Below are 15859 nucleotides of genomic sequence, written 5' to 3' on the forward strand. Positions count from 1 at the left end.
TTTCTCCAAATCATTTATGAAGAAATTGAAGCTTTAGAATACCTGAAACCTTTGCTTCTGCAAAAATGTTACTTTGCTAAAATATCTCTGGCAAGTTGATGTTTCCTTAAAATAGGAAATAGGGCTTTCCTTGTCAGCTTGTTAATGGAAAAGCTAGGATGCAAACCCAGATCTATCTATTTCATGCTTAAGGTGAGCAAAGGATGGGTGGTGGTATAAGGGGCCATATCAGAAGTGCCAGACTAAGTTGCTCTTGCACAAAATAAATGCCCCTGTAGTAATTTGAGGTAACAAGGCACACTCTTACCTCTCCACTCTCTACCTGTCCTTAGTCGCACTGCTAGCCATCCATGCTTTCTTCCTTCTCTGTTCTGCTCAGTGCACCTTTCTCCAACTGTCTTGCAAGGTATTCATATTCTGATGTTCTCTTCTTTAGTCCTAGCACCATTTGACCTATTGACCACTGCTGGAAATAATTGTGGATCTAGAGTTGCGATATTTTTTTGGTTAGTGCTAAGGATGAAATCTCTGAGAGCCAATTCCAGAGTTTGAAATTGGTACAGATTTGAGCCCCTCATACATGGCCTGAAGTACCTGGATTCACACTAATGCCCAAGGGCCAGTGATGGTTTATAATCTCTCTTGGTGATCAACTTCTGTTTACGCTTGATGTTTTTTTTGCAGGAGATTGATTTACCAAATCCATGGGGCTATTTGGCTCTATTCTTGCATAAATTTACTTTTTTATTTAACTGATTGCTTTCCTAAAGTTTGGAACTTTAGCAAGAAAGCCTTAATATCTTTGTATTTCAAACCCCTAAGAGAGTACCTGAGACAGGAACTTGCTTCGTAAATTTTAGTGACTAAATAGATCAAGTTGTAAGACATCTACCTTCAGTTCCCTGGACTGCTCTGGCATTCTTAAAGCCTTGCACTTTAGAGTTCTTCAGCTGTCTACTTCAACGTGCTTAGAAACTAAATCAGCAAATCTATGTATATGCTCCAGCATCTGTGCCAGGTTTCAAGGTTTTCTGATTAAAAGCAATACATCACACAATCTTTCCTTGGTTTTACCATGGATGGCCTTACAAACTGACAAGTTGAGCCTCACTGTTCTATTTTAAGAAAGCATCAATTTTTCAGAGATATTTTAACAAAGTAATATTTTTATAAAAGCAAAAGGTTTAATTATTATTTTTTAACTAACGGTATTTCTTAAAACTGTGTTCCTGAAGAGCTAAGGATATATTGATATGTTTATTTACATGAATTGAATATAAAAGTCTTCAGGAAAAGGAGAAGAGGCTAGAGGATTTATTAATGAGAGGGAGGGAAGGGAAAGAAAGTGGAAGCCTGAACCAGAAGTCACTAAATGGTAAATATCAAATAGCATATTGAGAATGGAACAATGTCAGAAAAAATTAGATAGTGTTGGAACAATGTCATCCATCAGTAGACAGTGCTGGTCATCCTATAGCCACTTAGAAATTTTATTTAATTCGATTACTACCATGACCGTTAATGCCGTTATTTCTCTACTGTTGTTGTTACTTCTACCACCACCATGACAGCTAACATGGCAGTCCCCACTGTGCTAGGTGTGTTATATTCATCTTGTCAATTAGTACTTGTGATGTATGGATTATCATCTGCATTTTGCAAAGGAGGTTTTTGGAACCCTCTTAAAGTCACAAAACATCAGGCTGGGATTTGAACCCAGGTTGGCCTTAGAAGTGATTGTTCTTTCCACTATGTCAGAAAAATTACAAAGGTGACATTTTTACCCCAGTTTTCACTTTCAGTTCTTTTCCCCTCTACCGTGCCAAAACATAGTGCAACTTTAATTTTTTTCTAGTGGCTATTTTTTTAAAACTTTCCATCTTATCAAAACCTAACTTCAGAGTGTATGAAATCAGTTTTACTCAGTATATGTGTCGAAAACACCATATTCCATGTATATATTCAGATAATGAATTAATAAATAGAAAGAACATAAGATTTAGAGTTGTAAAGACTTGGGTTAAAAAATTCTAAACTTCGTATTATTTCTAGGAAAAAGGCTGAGCCTCAATCCCCATATTTGTACAATGAGACCAGATGCATTTGCTCTGCCTGCCACATGGGGAGATTGTAAGGAAAAAATGAAATCTCATATATGAAAGTGATATTTTATTGGACAAAGCTATGCAATATCATTTTTGCATTGGCTTATTTAAAACCAATGATTACCCATGGGCTGAAAGGCTTTAACATTATTTATTGAATTTCAGCCCTTAATGAATAGGTGAGGAGAGTATCTTAGGTCAAAAGGAGTCGTTCCTGATACTTGGAATCACAACAAGTACTGTTTGCCTCTCCCAAGTACACGGAAGCAGAACTGTTCATTAGCCAGAACAGAATGCTTGCAGTGAGGACTGTGGCAGTTGGTGCCAGTGCCCCCCCTCTGCCACGTCACGGCGAGGGTGAGCGTAAGTGTGCATACTGGGTATGCTGTGTGTGGTGGCATGTCCCGAGGATGCGCACGTTAGTGTTCTGCTTCGGTACCTGAGAAACCCGGTGAGAATACAGGTTGGCAGAGCCCTCTCTAACTGTTGAGAGGTTAAGAGCAATAGACTCAGCTGGAAGGATCTTTAGAAGGGGAACTCTCAACACCAGTAAATTAAGAGTGACTTTCAGAGCTGTTTCTATTTCAGGACTCATCGTTTGGGGGCTTCTGTACAGTGTTTAGACTCCTTAACTGCAAGATCCAGGAATATACAAATTACATACTAGGTATACTAAATTGACACCTTTATTGGAGAGTGGATGTGTGTATCTGCACTACGTTCTACAGATATAAAAGTTACAACTAAAAAGAAGTGTCTGCACGGTTATAACACTGTAAATCTCTTATTACAACTATAGCTGTCCATCAGTAACTTTCATTTATATGGGGAAATTTTTAGACGCTCAAGATAACCAAATCTGGATCAAAAATGAAAGGAAAAACATAAACACTACTCTTATCAGAAAAAAGGATAAGGACAGCTACAAACAGTGCACAATCAGATTAGCAGTATTTTCTAGGAAATAAATGAAAATGTCTGTAAAGCAGTGGAAACTTAGGGCCATCACTCTACTGCCCACTCTCATTTCCCAGTCATGTTGAGCCAGTGGAATTCCTCTCTCTTTTCTCTCCCCCGTCACATCTCAACATCTCTGTTGACTTTTCCACAAACAAAAGACGCACGTAGTTCACTGGCATCTGGAGGGTTCCTGGTAACACCTAGGCCCCTCTTCTCCAGGCTTTCAAATGTGTAAAGCTGTTGTGCATTGTATAGACCAGCAGGAGATACCAGCTATGAGAAAGCTGGAGTCAGAGTCAGGAAGCTATGAAGATTCATGAAATCTGAATGTGCTTGCACAGATAATCCCGATGAAGAAGAAATGGTGCCCACAGCATTATAAACTTGCTGCTGTAGTCCCTGGCCTCAGAATTCTCCCTCTTTCTCCACATTCAGCCCTTTTTTCTAATCATTTAAAACTGTTGCCTCTACTCCTGTGCAGTATCTTTAATCTCTGGCATCACAGTACTTCACCTTTCCGTGGGTCAAGAGCCCAGGCGTGCTGTAGCTGGGCCCACTGCTCAGGGTCTCACAGGACTGCAGCTAAGGTGTGGGTCAGGATGCATTCTCGTTTCAGCCTCCTTCAGGTGGTTGAGAGTTCCTTGGAGTTGCGGGACTGAGGCCCTCAGCCCCTAGAGACCACCCCTCCCATAGAAAGTTCACAACATAACTGTTCGCTTCTTCAAGGCCTGGGGAGAGTGTTTCTTTACTCAGGAAGGTCCCAGTCCCTCTTCTAAGTGCTCTCAACATTAAGTCGGGCCCGCCTTGGATAGTCTCCCTTTTGATTAATTCCACATCAACTAATTTGGGACGTTAATTTCATCTGCAAAATCCGTTCACCTTTGCCATACAATTAGAGTAGCACCCATCATATTCACAGCCCTCCCTCAGCCCATACACACTCAAGGGAAGGGGATTATACAGTTTACCAGGTGGTGGGAATTTGGGTTTCATTTTAGACTTCTGTCTACGCAGTCCACTTTCTAGACCCCAAGATGTACATCCCTTCCCCATGCAAAATACATTCACCCTCTCCCAAGTCTCCCATTAGAGCAACAGCTCAGGGCTTCTGGTAATCTGTGAAGTATATGTCCTCAGATTTCCTCTTCCTCTCTGCACTCGTGATGCTAAAGAGATAAGACACTTGTCCCTTACATATTATTATTATTATTATTTTTTTAATGTACAATTCAGGGATATGAAACCCAAGGAAAGATGAGTATCTCAACACACAGAACTCTAAAGTCATCTAACTCCAAGTGTACCAGTTAATTCTCCCCTCAGTGTCAAGGTACTACTCCACATAAACACTTTCCTCATTTGTGATCACTGTTCCTCTCTCCAAAACCTCAAAAGAACATAAAGCCATTGGGTAGAAAACAATATAGAAATGGTTTACTACTGGTAATTTACTGTAATTCTTTAAATAAATATAGGAAGAAATATTTTAATACTTAAATATTTAGAAATATCTTCAATGGTCTGTTATTTTCTGAATTAAAAAAAAAACACCTTACTTTTATAAAACCTACACATTTCTTCATGTAATCCCAGCAACTTTAATCAAAATACTATCCCGAGATGTACAAACACTTTATAAACCCAGCTATAGGTTAGTCAAGAAATATTTCTTAAATTATATCTCTGATCATGCAAGCAACTTGAATGGGACTGAGATTCAGAAGCATTTTGATTTATTTTTGCTAACTTAGATAGGCCAGTGATAATTAAGATAGTTATTTCTGGGTCCTCCAGCATGGAGGGGTTGAGGCAAATAGGACACAGAAAATTCCAGGGTCTCAATTACTTCATTGCATCTGTTTAAAAATTAGACATCGTTTTATTAAACTTGTTTAGAACCTCTAAGGACAATAATGATACATATGACAGAAGTCACTTCTTCTTGATTATCATCTTCTGAGATGTTATTTATACTAGCTAATGTAGCATTCAGTGTGTCTGAATAAAAAGCTCATTTCAAAACAAAACATGTAGATTTTAGTCCATCCATTTTTATCACATCTCATATTTTTTTTATTTTGTATATAAGATATGAAATTCTTCCTTGGACATCAAGTGACAGACTTTCAGTCACAATCATAATTTAAAAACTAAGGGTGTTTTCCCGCTGATTGAACTTACATGTTCCACCATAGAATTTTATACGAAATAAAATGGATGACTAAATTAAATGCATTCTAATGAACCCAAGTATCATTAACATCGATTTATTTATGTATTGAGAAATACGATTGAAAAAGTGTTGCCTAGTTTTAACTACTTTTTTTAAAAATTATTATTTTTTAAATATTTATGTATTTATTTGGCTGCACTGGATCTTAGTTCCGGCATGCGGGATCTCTAAGCTGCGGCATGTGGGATCTAGTTCCCCGACCAGGGATCGAACCTGGGCCCCCAACACTGGGAGTGTGGAGTCTTAACCACTAGAACACCAGGGAAGTCCCTAGTTTTATCTACTTTTAAGGAGATTCCTGAAGACTGTGAGTGAGAGTGTCTGTGTGTGTTTATGATTTCAGTATCGTTATATACATATATACATATGTGTACATATATACCACAATGATACTTAGTACCTTGCATCTAACACATATTTATCCCTAAATCTTTTGGTTTGTAGACTCACATTTCTAGTTTCTACAATTTGATTATATTTAACCATCACTACTAACCTTCTTCCATAGCCATTTCAATGTGCTTGAAATTCTAAAATTTCTCTCCTTCGTTTTTCTCTTTTAGGAAAACGAGGGGGGGGGACAATCTATTGAATAGCAAGGAATACAGAAGCTGCTCTATGACACCACTGTCCCCAAATTATAATATGACCTTTAAAATACCTTTTATTTAGAGTCAGGCTCTAGCCTGTGTTCCGGCCGACACACCAGGAAATTGCCTATATGCAGGTCCATTAGACAGAGGAAGAAAATAACTGATGTTTCCAAGGGTGGTACTCCTAGACCAGGTGATACAGCCCTTTAAGGCAGGAGCTACGTCTCTTTAACCCAGTACAGAAAATATTTGGTGTACCTTGTAAACAAATAATTTAGATGATGGATGAGACTGCACTGTTAGGAATTTGTGTCATTAGAAGATGGGGCCACAGCAAGACAAGATGTAAAGCTTAACTGTCATTGTTCCTCTTCTGGAAAAATACTGGCTCCCCTGCTAGTAACAAGGGCAGTGCCTTTCTGAATGAAAGTTAAATTTATGTTGACTCTTTTTCTTTATTGTTATGATTATAATGATCATTTTAGATGTTGTTAGTATTTTTATCCAGAGACATTTATATGGGACCATGGCTGCCTCATGGTGTTTACCTCTCATCGGTAGTAGAAACTGAGCAGTATGGGAGTTTAAAGAAAAGATGAAAGCTTTCTAGTTATTGAAACACTGCAAATCATTCCATAGTCTTGTTGCTTCAACAGTTTTAACTGAAAATACCTGCAGATTGGTTTCCACTGCCTAGCTCGTTCCCTGATTAGCAGGATTCTCCTGCAGGCAAACACCTGCATAATCTTACCTGCTGGCCCAGGCAGGTGAGAGTAGAAAAGCCAACGTGTACTCTGCAAAAAGACCCCAGACAAACTCTATCTTATTGTTTCCACAACCATGCATGCAGATTTGTTATATATTGCAAGTGGAAAGTGGGATCAAGCACTCTCATATATTTCTTCCTGGAAAGTCAAAGGTAACCTAAATGCATTGCCAGAAGATCATTTAAAATATTAATAAAAAATCAGCTACAGATTTGAAGAAATGAGTGGATTTTTCCAATTTGACAGCTTATCAGTAAGTTGTCGTTTAAAATGTTTTTACCCTGGGAGTAAACCTCAGTGATGATAGCCATGTATAATTCATAAAGGAAAATAGATTTAAATAAGCCTGCTCAGTAGTTCCGGGTGTGAAAATTCAACAAGCTAGTTTCTTTTCACTGTGCCTGCAGTCACTTTTCCTCCTTCAAGCTCCCACATTCCACATTGTATTTACTTTTTTTGTATTTCGGATCATAATATAATTTGTTTCCAAATGTACATTTAAAGAAGGCAACTTTGAGTGACATAAGAACAGCTCAGTAAATGAAAAGTAGGATGGTATTTTCATGTAAATCACATTTTATAAATATTTAAATTACTTTCTTTTGCAGAATAAAAGTGTATGAATACACTTTACATTTAAGCTACAAATTATTCTGAAGGAGTTTTACCTTGTAGAGTTATTGTTCACAACAATGTATATTAAATTTTTTCTGTTCTTACATAATTCTTCAAGACTTTTTACTAACTGAGGTCATGAGAAGGCCAGAGATAATCCGTCTGAACTTGATAAGAGTGTCATCAAGCTTAATAACTAAATGGTTTTTCATGCATCCTCAGAATCTTAAAATTTGAGACAGAGTGAATATCAAAGCCACATTTTATTTGGAAGAGTAGTAATTGTAAAATATATGACTTACAAAAATACAATCTAATCTCACTCATTCCAATCCTGCTAATTTGGATTTTGTAATAATTCAGACATGGTGTATATACATTAGAAAAAAATAGTTACGGTTTAAAGGAAGGGCACCAAGGCATTAGATCTGAGCATTTTCAATCTGAGGTGAATGAAATGGTGGTAAAATAAAACTATCATTTTTATGTGCATATTGTGTGTCAGGAATTGTGATCTGGTTAGGATGCTATTTCTGTTAATGTTCCAGTGTTTATGAAGTAAATCATATTATCCAAATTTTTCATGATGAAACCATAGGCTAGAGAGGCTGAATGATTTTTCAGTGGTCAGTTGGCTAAAAGAGTCAATTAATCCAAACCCAGGTCTGTCTGACTAGAAAATATATGCTTTGAATTAAAACTTGTTTTAATATACTTTCAATTCATGTTTTGAACTACTACGTCTCCTATGGCAAAAGACTTTTGTGTTGGTAGCATATTATTAATTGATGTAGATTTATTTTGCATTATCATTTTCTATTACCTAAATTTACATTGATATTTTGGTTGGTAATATGAATGTACTTAAAAGTAATAAAGTTTAAAATATTTTAATCATTCTAATTTTTTTCTCCCTCTGCATTGTGTTTAATTAGTAAGTTCTTACTATATTAAAGATGTACCTCTAAAAATAATTTAAGAAGCAGAATGCTTATTAAATATGTTTCATGGTTCATCATACCACATATATCCTGTACCAATTACCTAAAATTAGGTAATTCCACATCAAATTTGGGAAAATAAACAGCAAAAGATAATTTCATGTTAGCATGTTGTAATTATCACTTTCTTATCTCTGAGGCTCAGTTGATAATTTATGTTAAATTCTGAAAATAAATAAATGTCTTTTAAGCTGATAGGTCATTATGCAATAGAACCCATAATACAACTTCAGGCATAGTTGGTTTTCAATGACTTCTTTAAAAAAAAAAGAAACTTTTAAAAGTTTGTCCCCTCCTATCTATCCTCAAAGATTGTTTACTGATTAAGACATTAAGGTTTGGACAAAAGTATCCTGTTCATAATAAAAAGCAAAATTTCCCATGTCTCTTCTACAAAACAGGCATTGGAAACAGTGAGGTGGTATTCAAAAATGGCAATATAATGAAATAACTTTGATAAAACATAAGACTAATTATCATTATTAGATTTCAAGTACTGAGAAAATAATGTTTCAGAAAATAAATTTATGATGATGAATATAGCACATCCCAAATTACCAAGGGAATCGTTATTTTTCACTTTTCTTCAATATCTTTGTGGTTTTTGAGTTTTGCATGGTAGTTTTCTACATGAAAGTTTTTTGATTAATCGGTCTATGCTGCTTTATATTTGACACATTTGCTTTCTAGTCAACAGTGGTATGGCGATGAGACAGGAGAAACTTAACAGTATTATGGCAAAGACCCAAAATGATAGAAGCTTAAATAAAATAAAGGTCTCTTTCTTTTTCTCTCACATAGAAGTTGAGCTGATGTGGCAACTGTGCTCTGCAAAAGTCCTTATGAGCCCTGGCTCTTTTCTCTTGTTGTTCCACCATTTTTAGGGAATTACCTTCATTTGCATGGTCCATGATGGTTCATTACCAGGTGTACCTACCAGCCATAAAGAAGGGGAAGTAGGGAGGGGAACACCAGTCTACTTCGTTAAAGGTTATGACTTTGAAAGTTGTATATCGTCATGCCTCCTCCCACATCCTATTGGCCAGAACTTAGTTACATGGACCCACCTAGGTGCAAAGGAGTCTGGGAAATGTAGTTTTTAACTGGGTAGCCTGTGCCCCGAAAGTTCTATTATTAGGTAAGGAACCATTAATATATACCTTAGCTCCTTCTGCCATATTCAGTATTCATAATGAAAAAATTTACAATTTTAAAAATAAACACACACTGCAATTTGCCATTTTTAATGTGGTGGTACCACAATTATAGGTTCAGGAAAAAAAATCTGCTGATGACACTGTTTTTTTTCATTTTAATTTTTTAAAATTAATAGACTTTTCATTTTTTTAGAGCAGTTTTAGGTTCACACCATAATTTAGCTGAAAATACAGAGATTTTCCGTATATTCCCTGTCCCAACATATGCATTTCCCATTATCATGTATTGTCATTATACACTTGTCCAAACCCACAGAATGTACATTAAGAGTGAAACCTAATGGTGATAACGAGATATCAGTGTAGGTTCATCAGTTGCAACAAATATACCCTTCTGGTGTAGGATGTTGATAATGATGACACTTTCTAAATTAAGTAAGATTACATAAGTTACCAATCTATTGCCTCACAACTCCAAGTAAGCTCTTTATTGCCCTGCGTGTGGTTCCTAATCATTTTTCTCCTCCCATCTGGCATGATGTAAAACTTTATCAGTGGGGGCACTGGAGGCAACCCGGAGGGGGAAAGGCTCTTTATCCTGGTTCCAGTGTGTGTTCTCTCTCAGCAGGTTCCTGTGGTGTGTGACAGCAACTAGTGCATGGCATCCCCTTGAGGGCAATCTCCCCTGACACCCAGAGGGAGGTTTCCCAGTGTACCTTCCCCACTAACAGATTCCAAATGAGTTTCATGTGGCCACCTCTGCATGGATGGCTTCCCCCTGGCACCTGAGAGGGCAGATTCCCAGTGATTCCTGGTGGCATGGAACCTCAGCAAACTTCTCCATCCACTGGGCCATAGCCATGCCCTCACAAATGAGGTCTGGATCTCAGTCCTGGGGACAGGGTCCTATTCTAGATTTGTTTCTTCCTTGGGTGCTCTATTTCAGCCTTAGGGGTAGAATCTTCTATTTATATATTCTTTAGAGTTATCTTTACTTCTTAGTATCCAAACCTCAGTTACTCTAATGATTCTCTGTTATAGTTAATACATTTGTATTTTACATATTGCCTGCTGAATTTACTGGATAGGTTCTGTTCCCTGATTGGATCTTGTCTGATACAATAAGGAAAGCCAGTCATATTAAGACAGTCAAAAGCATTTCACCATTTCCTTTGTGGAATGTGAGAGGCCATGGAAAGAAATGGGAGAATCTGTGGCATCCTCCTGTGTCATTTTTGAGGTCTATGATTAATGTTACTAGTCAGATATCCTGAGAATATCATAGAAGTAAATATACAAATCAAACATGACAGCAATGAATTGTTTATGAATTAAAACTTTGCGTGTCTGAAAGTATTGAGAATTCATGGGAATAGAATTAGTGTGGGTGTTTGAAAAATTCAGTCGTTATGCTGTGATATTTTTCATTCTTTATCAACATCAGATAAAAAACAAGCCTTTTGAGTGTCCTCCAAAAGTTGTGTTTCTTCTCCTACACTATTCCCTTTATACTTCTAGGAAAGAATATTCACATTACATGTAAGAAAATGTTTCATTTTGATAGTAAATTACACTGTTTTCTGCATGACTTCATAGTGGCATACTGTTTTAGAGAGGATTTATTATCTGCCCTGCATCCGTAGCCCTGATGGAATCTTCCAAAGCAGTAGCTCTGGAAATCAAGTTGGATATGAGACAGAATTTTGCTGAGTTTCAGTTGGAATGTAATACCAAGAAGTATTAAGGTATTAATTTCTTTTTCCAAACTAGCATTGGGCATAAGAGAATGAGGGCAGATACATGCAGTTCTTGAAGTCAGGTGTGTACTTTGGAAAAAGTTTCTTCCATTCATTTACCATCATTCTTCTCTGTTATGTGTATATGTTCAATACAACTTAGAAAAATCACTATCTATAGATTTAAGTGATAATTTTATAATTATCTCATATATATATTTGTTTTAACTAGAAGTGATCTGTTTTGTTTTTATCAGCAATTTTTGCTTTACATGTTTTTGTTAAAGTCAAAACATTTTTTACTTCAATTTTATATATTTCTAAAGCTATCGTCTGAATGCCACTTTGAAGATCTTTTAAGTATGCTGCGATAGCTGCTAAAAAGTAGAGAATGACGAGATGTTTTACTTTCCTTGAGTCCTGTTTTCATAGGTGTTTTTGCATAATGAATCATATTTATTTATAATCTTATTTTCCTATATTTTAGTTCAACTGTCTTGAGATTCTTAAAGGTTTTCTTTAGTGGTTTCTGTTTAGACCAAATTTTCTATCAGAGAAAATTATGTAAATTTAGGTAAATCTTAACTTTAATCAGAACTGTATATAGGTAGCAGAGGGTTAAATTAAATGAACTTTGGCAATGAGTAGTTGTATATGGAGTCAATAGGTGGCATTTTATTATATTTATAACTTATTTTTTCGGTATGAAATGTTTATTTTTATGTTTTCAAACAACATATATATTGCTTAGGTAATAATTTCTTTTAAATGCAGCCTTGTTTTCTTTGGAATTTGTTTTTCTTCCATAGCAGATATTGAACTGTCTTTTCAAGTTATTTCTGTTGCCTTTATTTCATTTTAGTCATTGAATTCAGTAAGAAACATAGACATGTGAAGGATGAGATCTGGGCATGGAATTCTAGGAAGCTGCTTCAAGTGAAAACACAAAGTCAGAATCATGAATTATAAATCCCAGTGTCTTTGGAGCATTATTGTTAAAATAACTTATTTGTGTACACCACTCCATATTATCTCTCAGTCAGTAACTTCTCAACATGTATTTGTGGAGCAAATGAAAATAATCCATATGGGAGTATATTATTTTTTAGAAAGGAGTACTAGACCGTCTCCTAAACTCAGACTTTCAAGGTACCAAGCCTTAAGACAGTTTTCAACTGGAAAAGTGTGAAAGTGCCTCATGTCAACATCTAAAATTTAAGTCAACTGCAAAATTCCCACTAAGAGTTAGCACTGAATACATGAAAATAATTCCTGGCAGAGGGCAATTTAGATCCACTGCCTTGCTCTTTGTTCTAACAACTTGTTCTGTTCTTTCTTACTTCCTGTTGTCACTGTGTCTCTTGCATTTGCCAATGACAAAGCCATCACAAATTCCTAAACTGTTTCCATGACACTGGTCTGGAATAGTAACACTGATGTTCTACTTCATAAGCTCAAACATCCCCTAAACAGCACCTGAAATCTGACCAGAAATAGGAATGGTATACATGCATTTTTAATGTGATTAGTAGTAAAATGATTAGTTAAACTGACTACATAGATTGTCACACAAATACAGCTCAGGATGCAGGCAGAAGGCCTAAAGAGCAGGAGATAAACACTCTCGTTCAAATAAGAAAAAAGGGTGCATTGGATAGAGCTTCCAAGAATATGTAATTGTGTGCAGTTTTTTTGTTATAATTTGGATGGATTCCAACTTTTCCAGAAGAAAGTCTTTGCTTACATATTAAGCAAATATATAACAGGAAAACAGAGGGGTAACAAATACCAACATTTTTTCTTTTTAAAGAAAAATGTTCAAACTGTTTTAACTGATGAATATACATGAGATGTTCCAGTCAGTTATATGTTTGATTCTGCCTTATAAAAGTTCTTTCAAAATAAGAGAGGCATTGTGAGTCAAGGTGTTAGTATATACATACCTTTTATATATAGTTTTTTTTTTTTAAGTTTTGAAGCTTGTTGGCTGACCATGGTTTGTTGAAATGGCTAACACCACTGAATCCGAAGTAAATGAAAGGTTATTTATATGCCAGAGGACCCCTACAGCTTGATTAGCAAGAACACTGAGGAAACAAATCTCGGGTTAAGTCAATTTTTACTTCAGCTTTGTGGATTACCCTTAAGCATTGTAAATATGTATTCACATAGAATAATATAAATATGTGTTCCATACAATAAAGTCATTCTCTCTCTTAGGTAAAATAACTCCACTCATAGAAAAAATACAGAGCACAACCTTTCTTAAAAGATCTCATTTCTCTTTATAACCTGCTGAAAACAAATAGCAATGAAATATTGAAAATCAACGCCTATAAAATGTCTACAGAGTGTGTCACACAAAAAAGTAGGATTTAATCATGTGCAATAGTTAGATAAAAGGGGAGGAGTCAAAAACCTGAACTGATATCATTTTTGCAGGATAACCCTATTGAAATCTATTAGGAACAAGATTAATTTGAAGCTCTTTGAGGGCTCTGGAAGACGAGCTTTTAAGGAAACATAAAATGCTATTATATATATATATATATTTTTTTAAATTGTTGAAACATAAGGCAATTGGACTTGTTAAAAAATTCAAAACCAAAGACCCTGAGTAGGACTTCTATTGAAAGTTACACAGAAGATGGAAGGAGTGTTTCTTATATATATGGAATAAATATGTAGGTCAGCAAAGTGATAGAAAAATAAAGAATGTGCCGTGTTGCACTGAATTGAAAAGGGAAAAAGTTCTCTGCCCTTTCTGATTCTTCTTTCCAAGTTTATATGTTTATTAAACACACATATGTCAATTGTACCCTCCACTTTAACTGCATAACTTTCATCAGTGTGATATGGCCTCGTTGTGAATCAATATCAGTACTTCTTTGTGTTAGTAATGCTATAGGAAAAGAATAGGCCAAACCATTGAATTTTTAAATCAGTGGCAATCCCCTGACATTATAAACATACGTTCATTTGGAGTTTATTTTAAGTACTCTAAATATTAATTCAAAAATACTAACAAACATTGACTTGCCTAAAAATCTAGTCATCTTACATACCCTCCCTCAAACCTAGAGAGAAAATAGTTTAACTCAAACTTAGCATGAAAGATAATTTAAAAACTACTTTTGTTTCTCATCATGTATCTTGAATACAGTAGAATAAACAGAATTGTTGTGTTTTATTTTCTATTTAAGAGACGGGAGAAGCTGTCCATCTCCACTTAGTTACCAGGCCAAACAGATGGGGTTTGGCTGAACGTGCAATAACTGATACTGCCACTGGGTGGCAGTGACAGCTTTTGTCTCCAAGATGCTCACTGTCCCTTGATAGAGCTTAGTGACACAACCCTTGGCCTTGAGTCTCAGGACATCAATGTGTAAAAATACACTGAGCGACTCTCCTCTCCAACAGCTCACATTGCTTTTGGATCTCTTGCCTCTGTTCCACCCCATCTTAAGGCAGCCAATAAAACTTCCTTACTTTCTTCACTTTTTAGGAACTTGATGGTGGTCAATAGAAGGCCAAGTTTGCAAAGGTAAAAAAGAAAAAGAGAGAGAGAAAAAAAGAAGTGAGAGGGAAATACAAATAGGGGACCAGATTCCCTTCTGCCACTGAGTGATGCTAATCTTGCAGAGGACCACAAATATATATATTTATTATTTAATTGCTTTCTGCCATATAGCAAAAAGTATCCCTGACTTTTTTCAGTATTTTGTGGGCTAAAGTACATCTTCAGTCATGACCTACACACACTCCAACATGCATACATGTTTCAAATAATTGTTTATAGTTGGGACAATTAACTAATGACAGTTTAATTTTCCAGAATGAATTGGTTTTTAATTTGACAATGAGAAAAATAATACTTAAAATTTTTTTTAAGATATAGCTAGGCTGATAAAATTGTTAGAAGAAAATTTGTAATGTTAAAGTATGTAAATATCTGAATTGTTACCAATTCAAAGATTAATGATAATTATAAAGGTATTAGATATTATCATAGCTTGTAACAATGAAGCAATTTGTTTTTCAGGGAAAGAAGGCTTTAAATGTATTCACCAGAGTAAGGGCCTTTGATTCTGAATAACTTTGCTGGGCTATGTGAAGGGAAAAAACCTCAGATTATTATTTTGATGAGTGGGGTAAGATGATTCTATTAGTGAAGTTAAAATAAAGAGGGGTGAATTATTTTATAAATATGTGAAATTAATACAGATAAATTTAATTACCCTTATTTTGGAGAACATCCTTATTCATTCCTATGTATTCCTATTTTAAATTATAAAAACCTTGGCCTATACCATATGGTGCCTTTCTTACTAATAAAGCTTAATAATTTTACTATACAATTAGTTTACATGTATGCAAAGTAATAATTTATACTGAAGAACCATAATATGTGTTTTCATTTGTTTTTTAAAAATCACTTGTATACCTTTTTGATTGACATTGAAATGGTTTAAAATATTGCAGAATAGCAATAGCAACAAAAACAGAAAACACGAGAATGGGGATTCTGGGGCATACTGTAGTATGATTTAAACTTTGCAAGCATCCAAAAAATAAGAATTTTTTCAAATGTCAAATTTCCAATAAGTTTTATTTTTATTTTTCTTAACAACACAGAAACACTAAGAAAATATTATTCAATTGTAGGAATAGGGATTTAAAAGGGACATTAAT

Source organism: Eubalaena glacialis, chromosome 2, assembly GCF_028564815.1.
Source record: "Eubalaena glacialis isolate mEubGla1 chromosome 2, mEubGla1.1.hap2.+ XY, whole genome shotgun sequence".
Classification (NCBI taxonomy): domain Eukaryota; kingdom Metazoa; phylum Chordata; class Mammalia; order Artiodactyla; family Balaenidae; genus Eubalaena; species Eubalaena glacialis.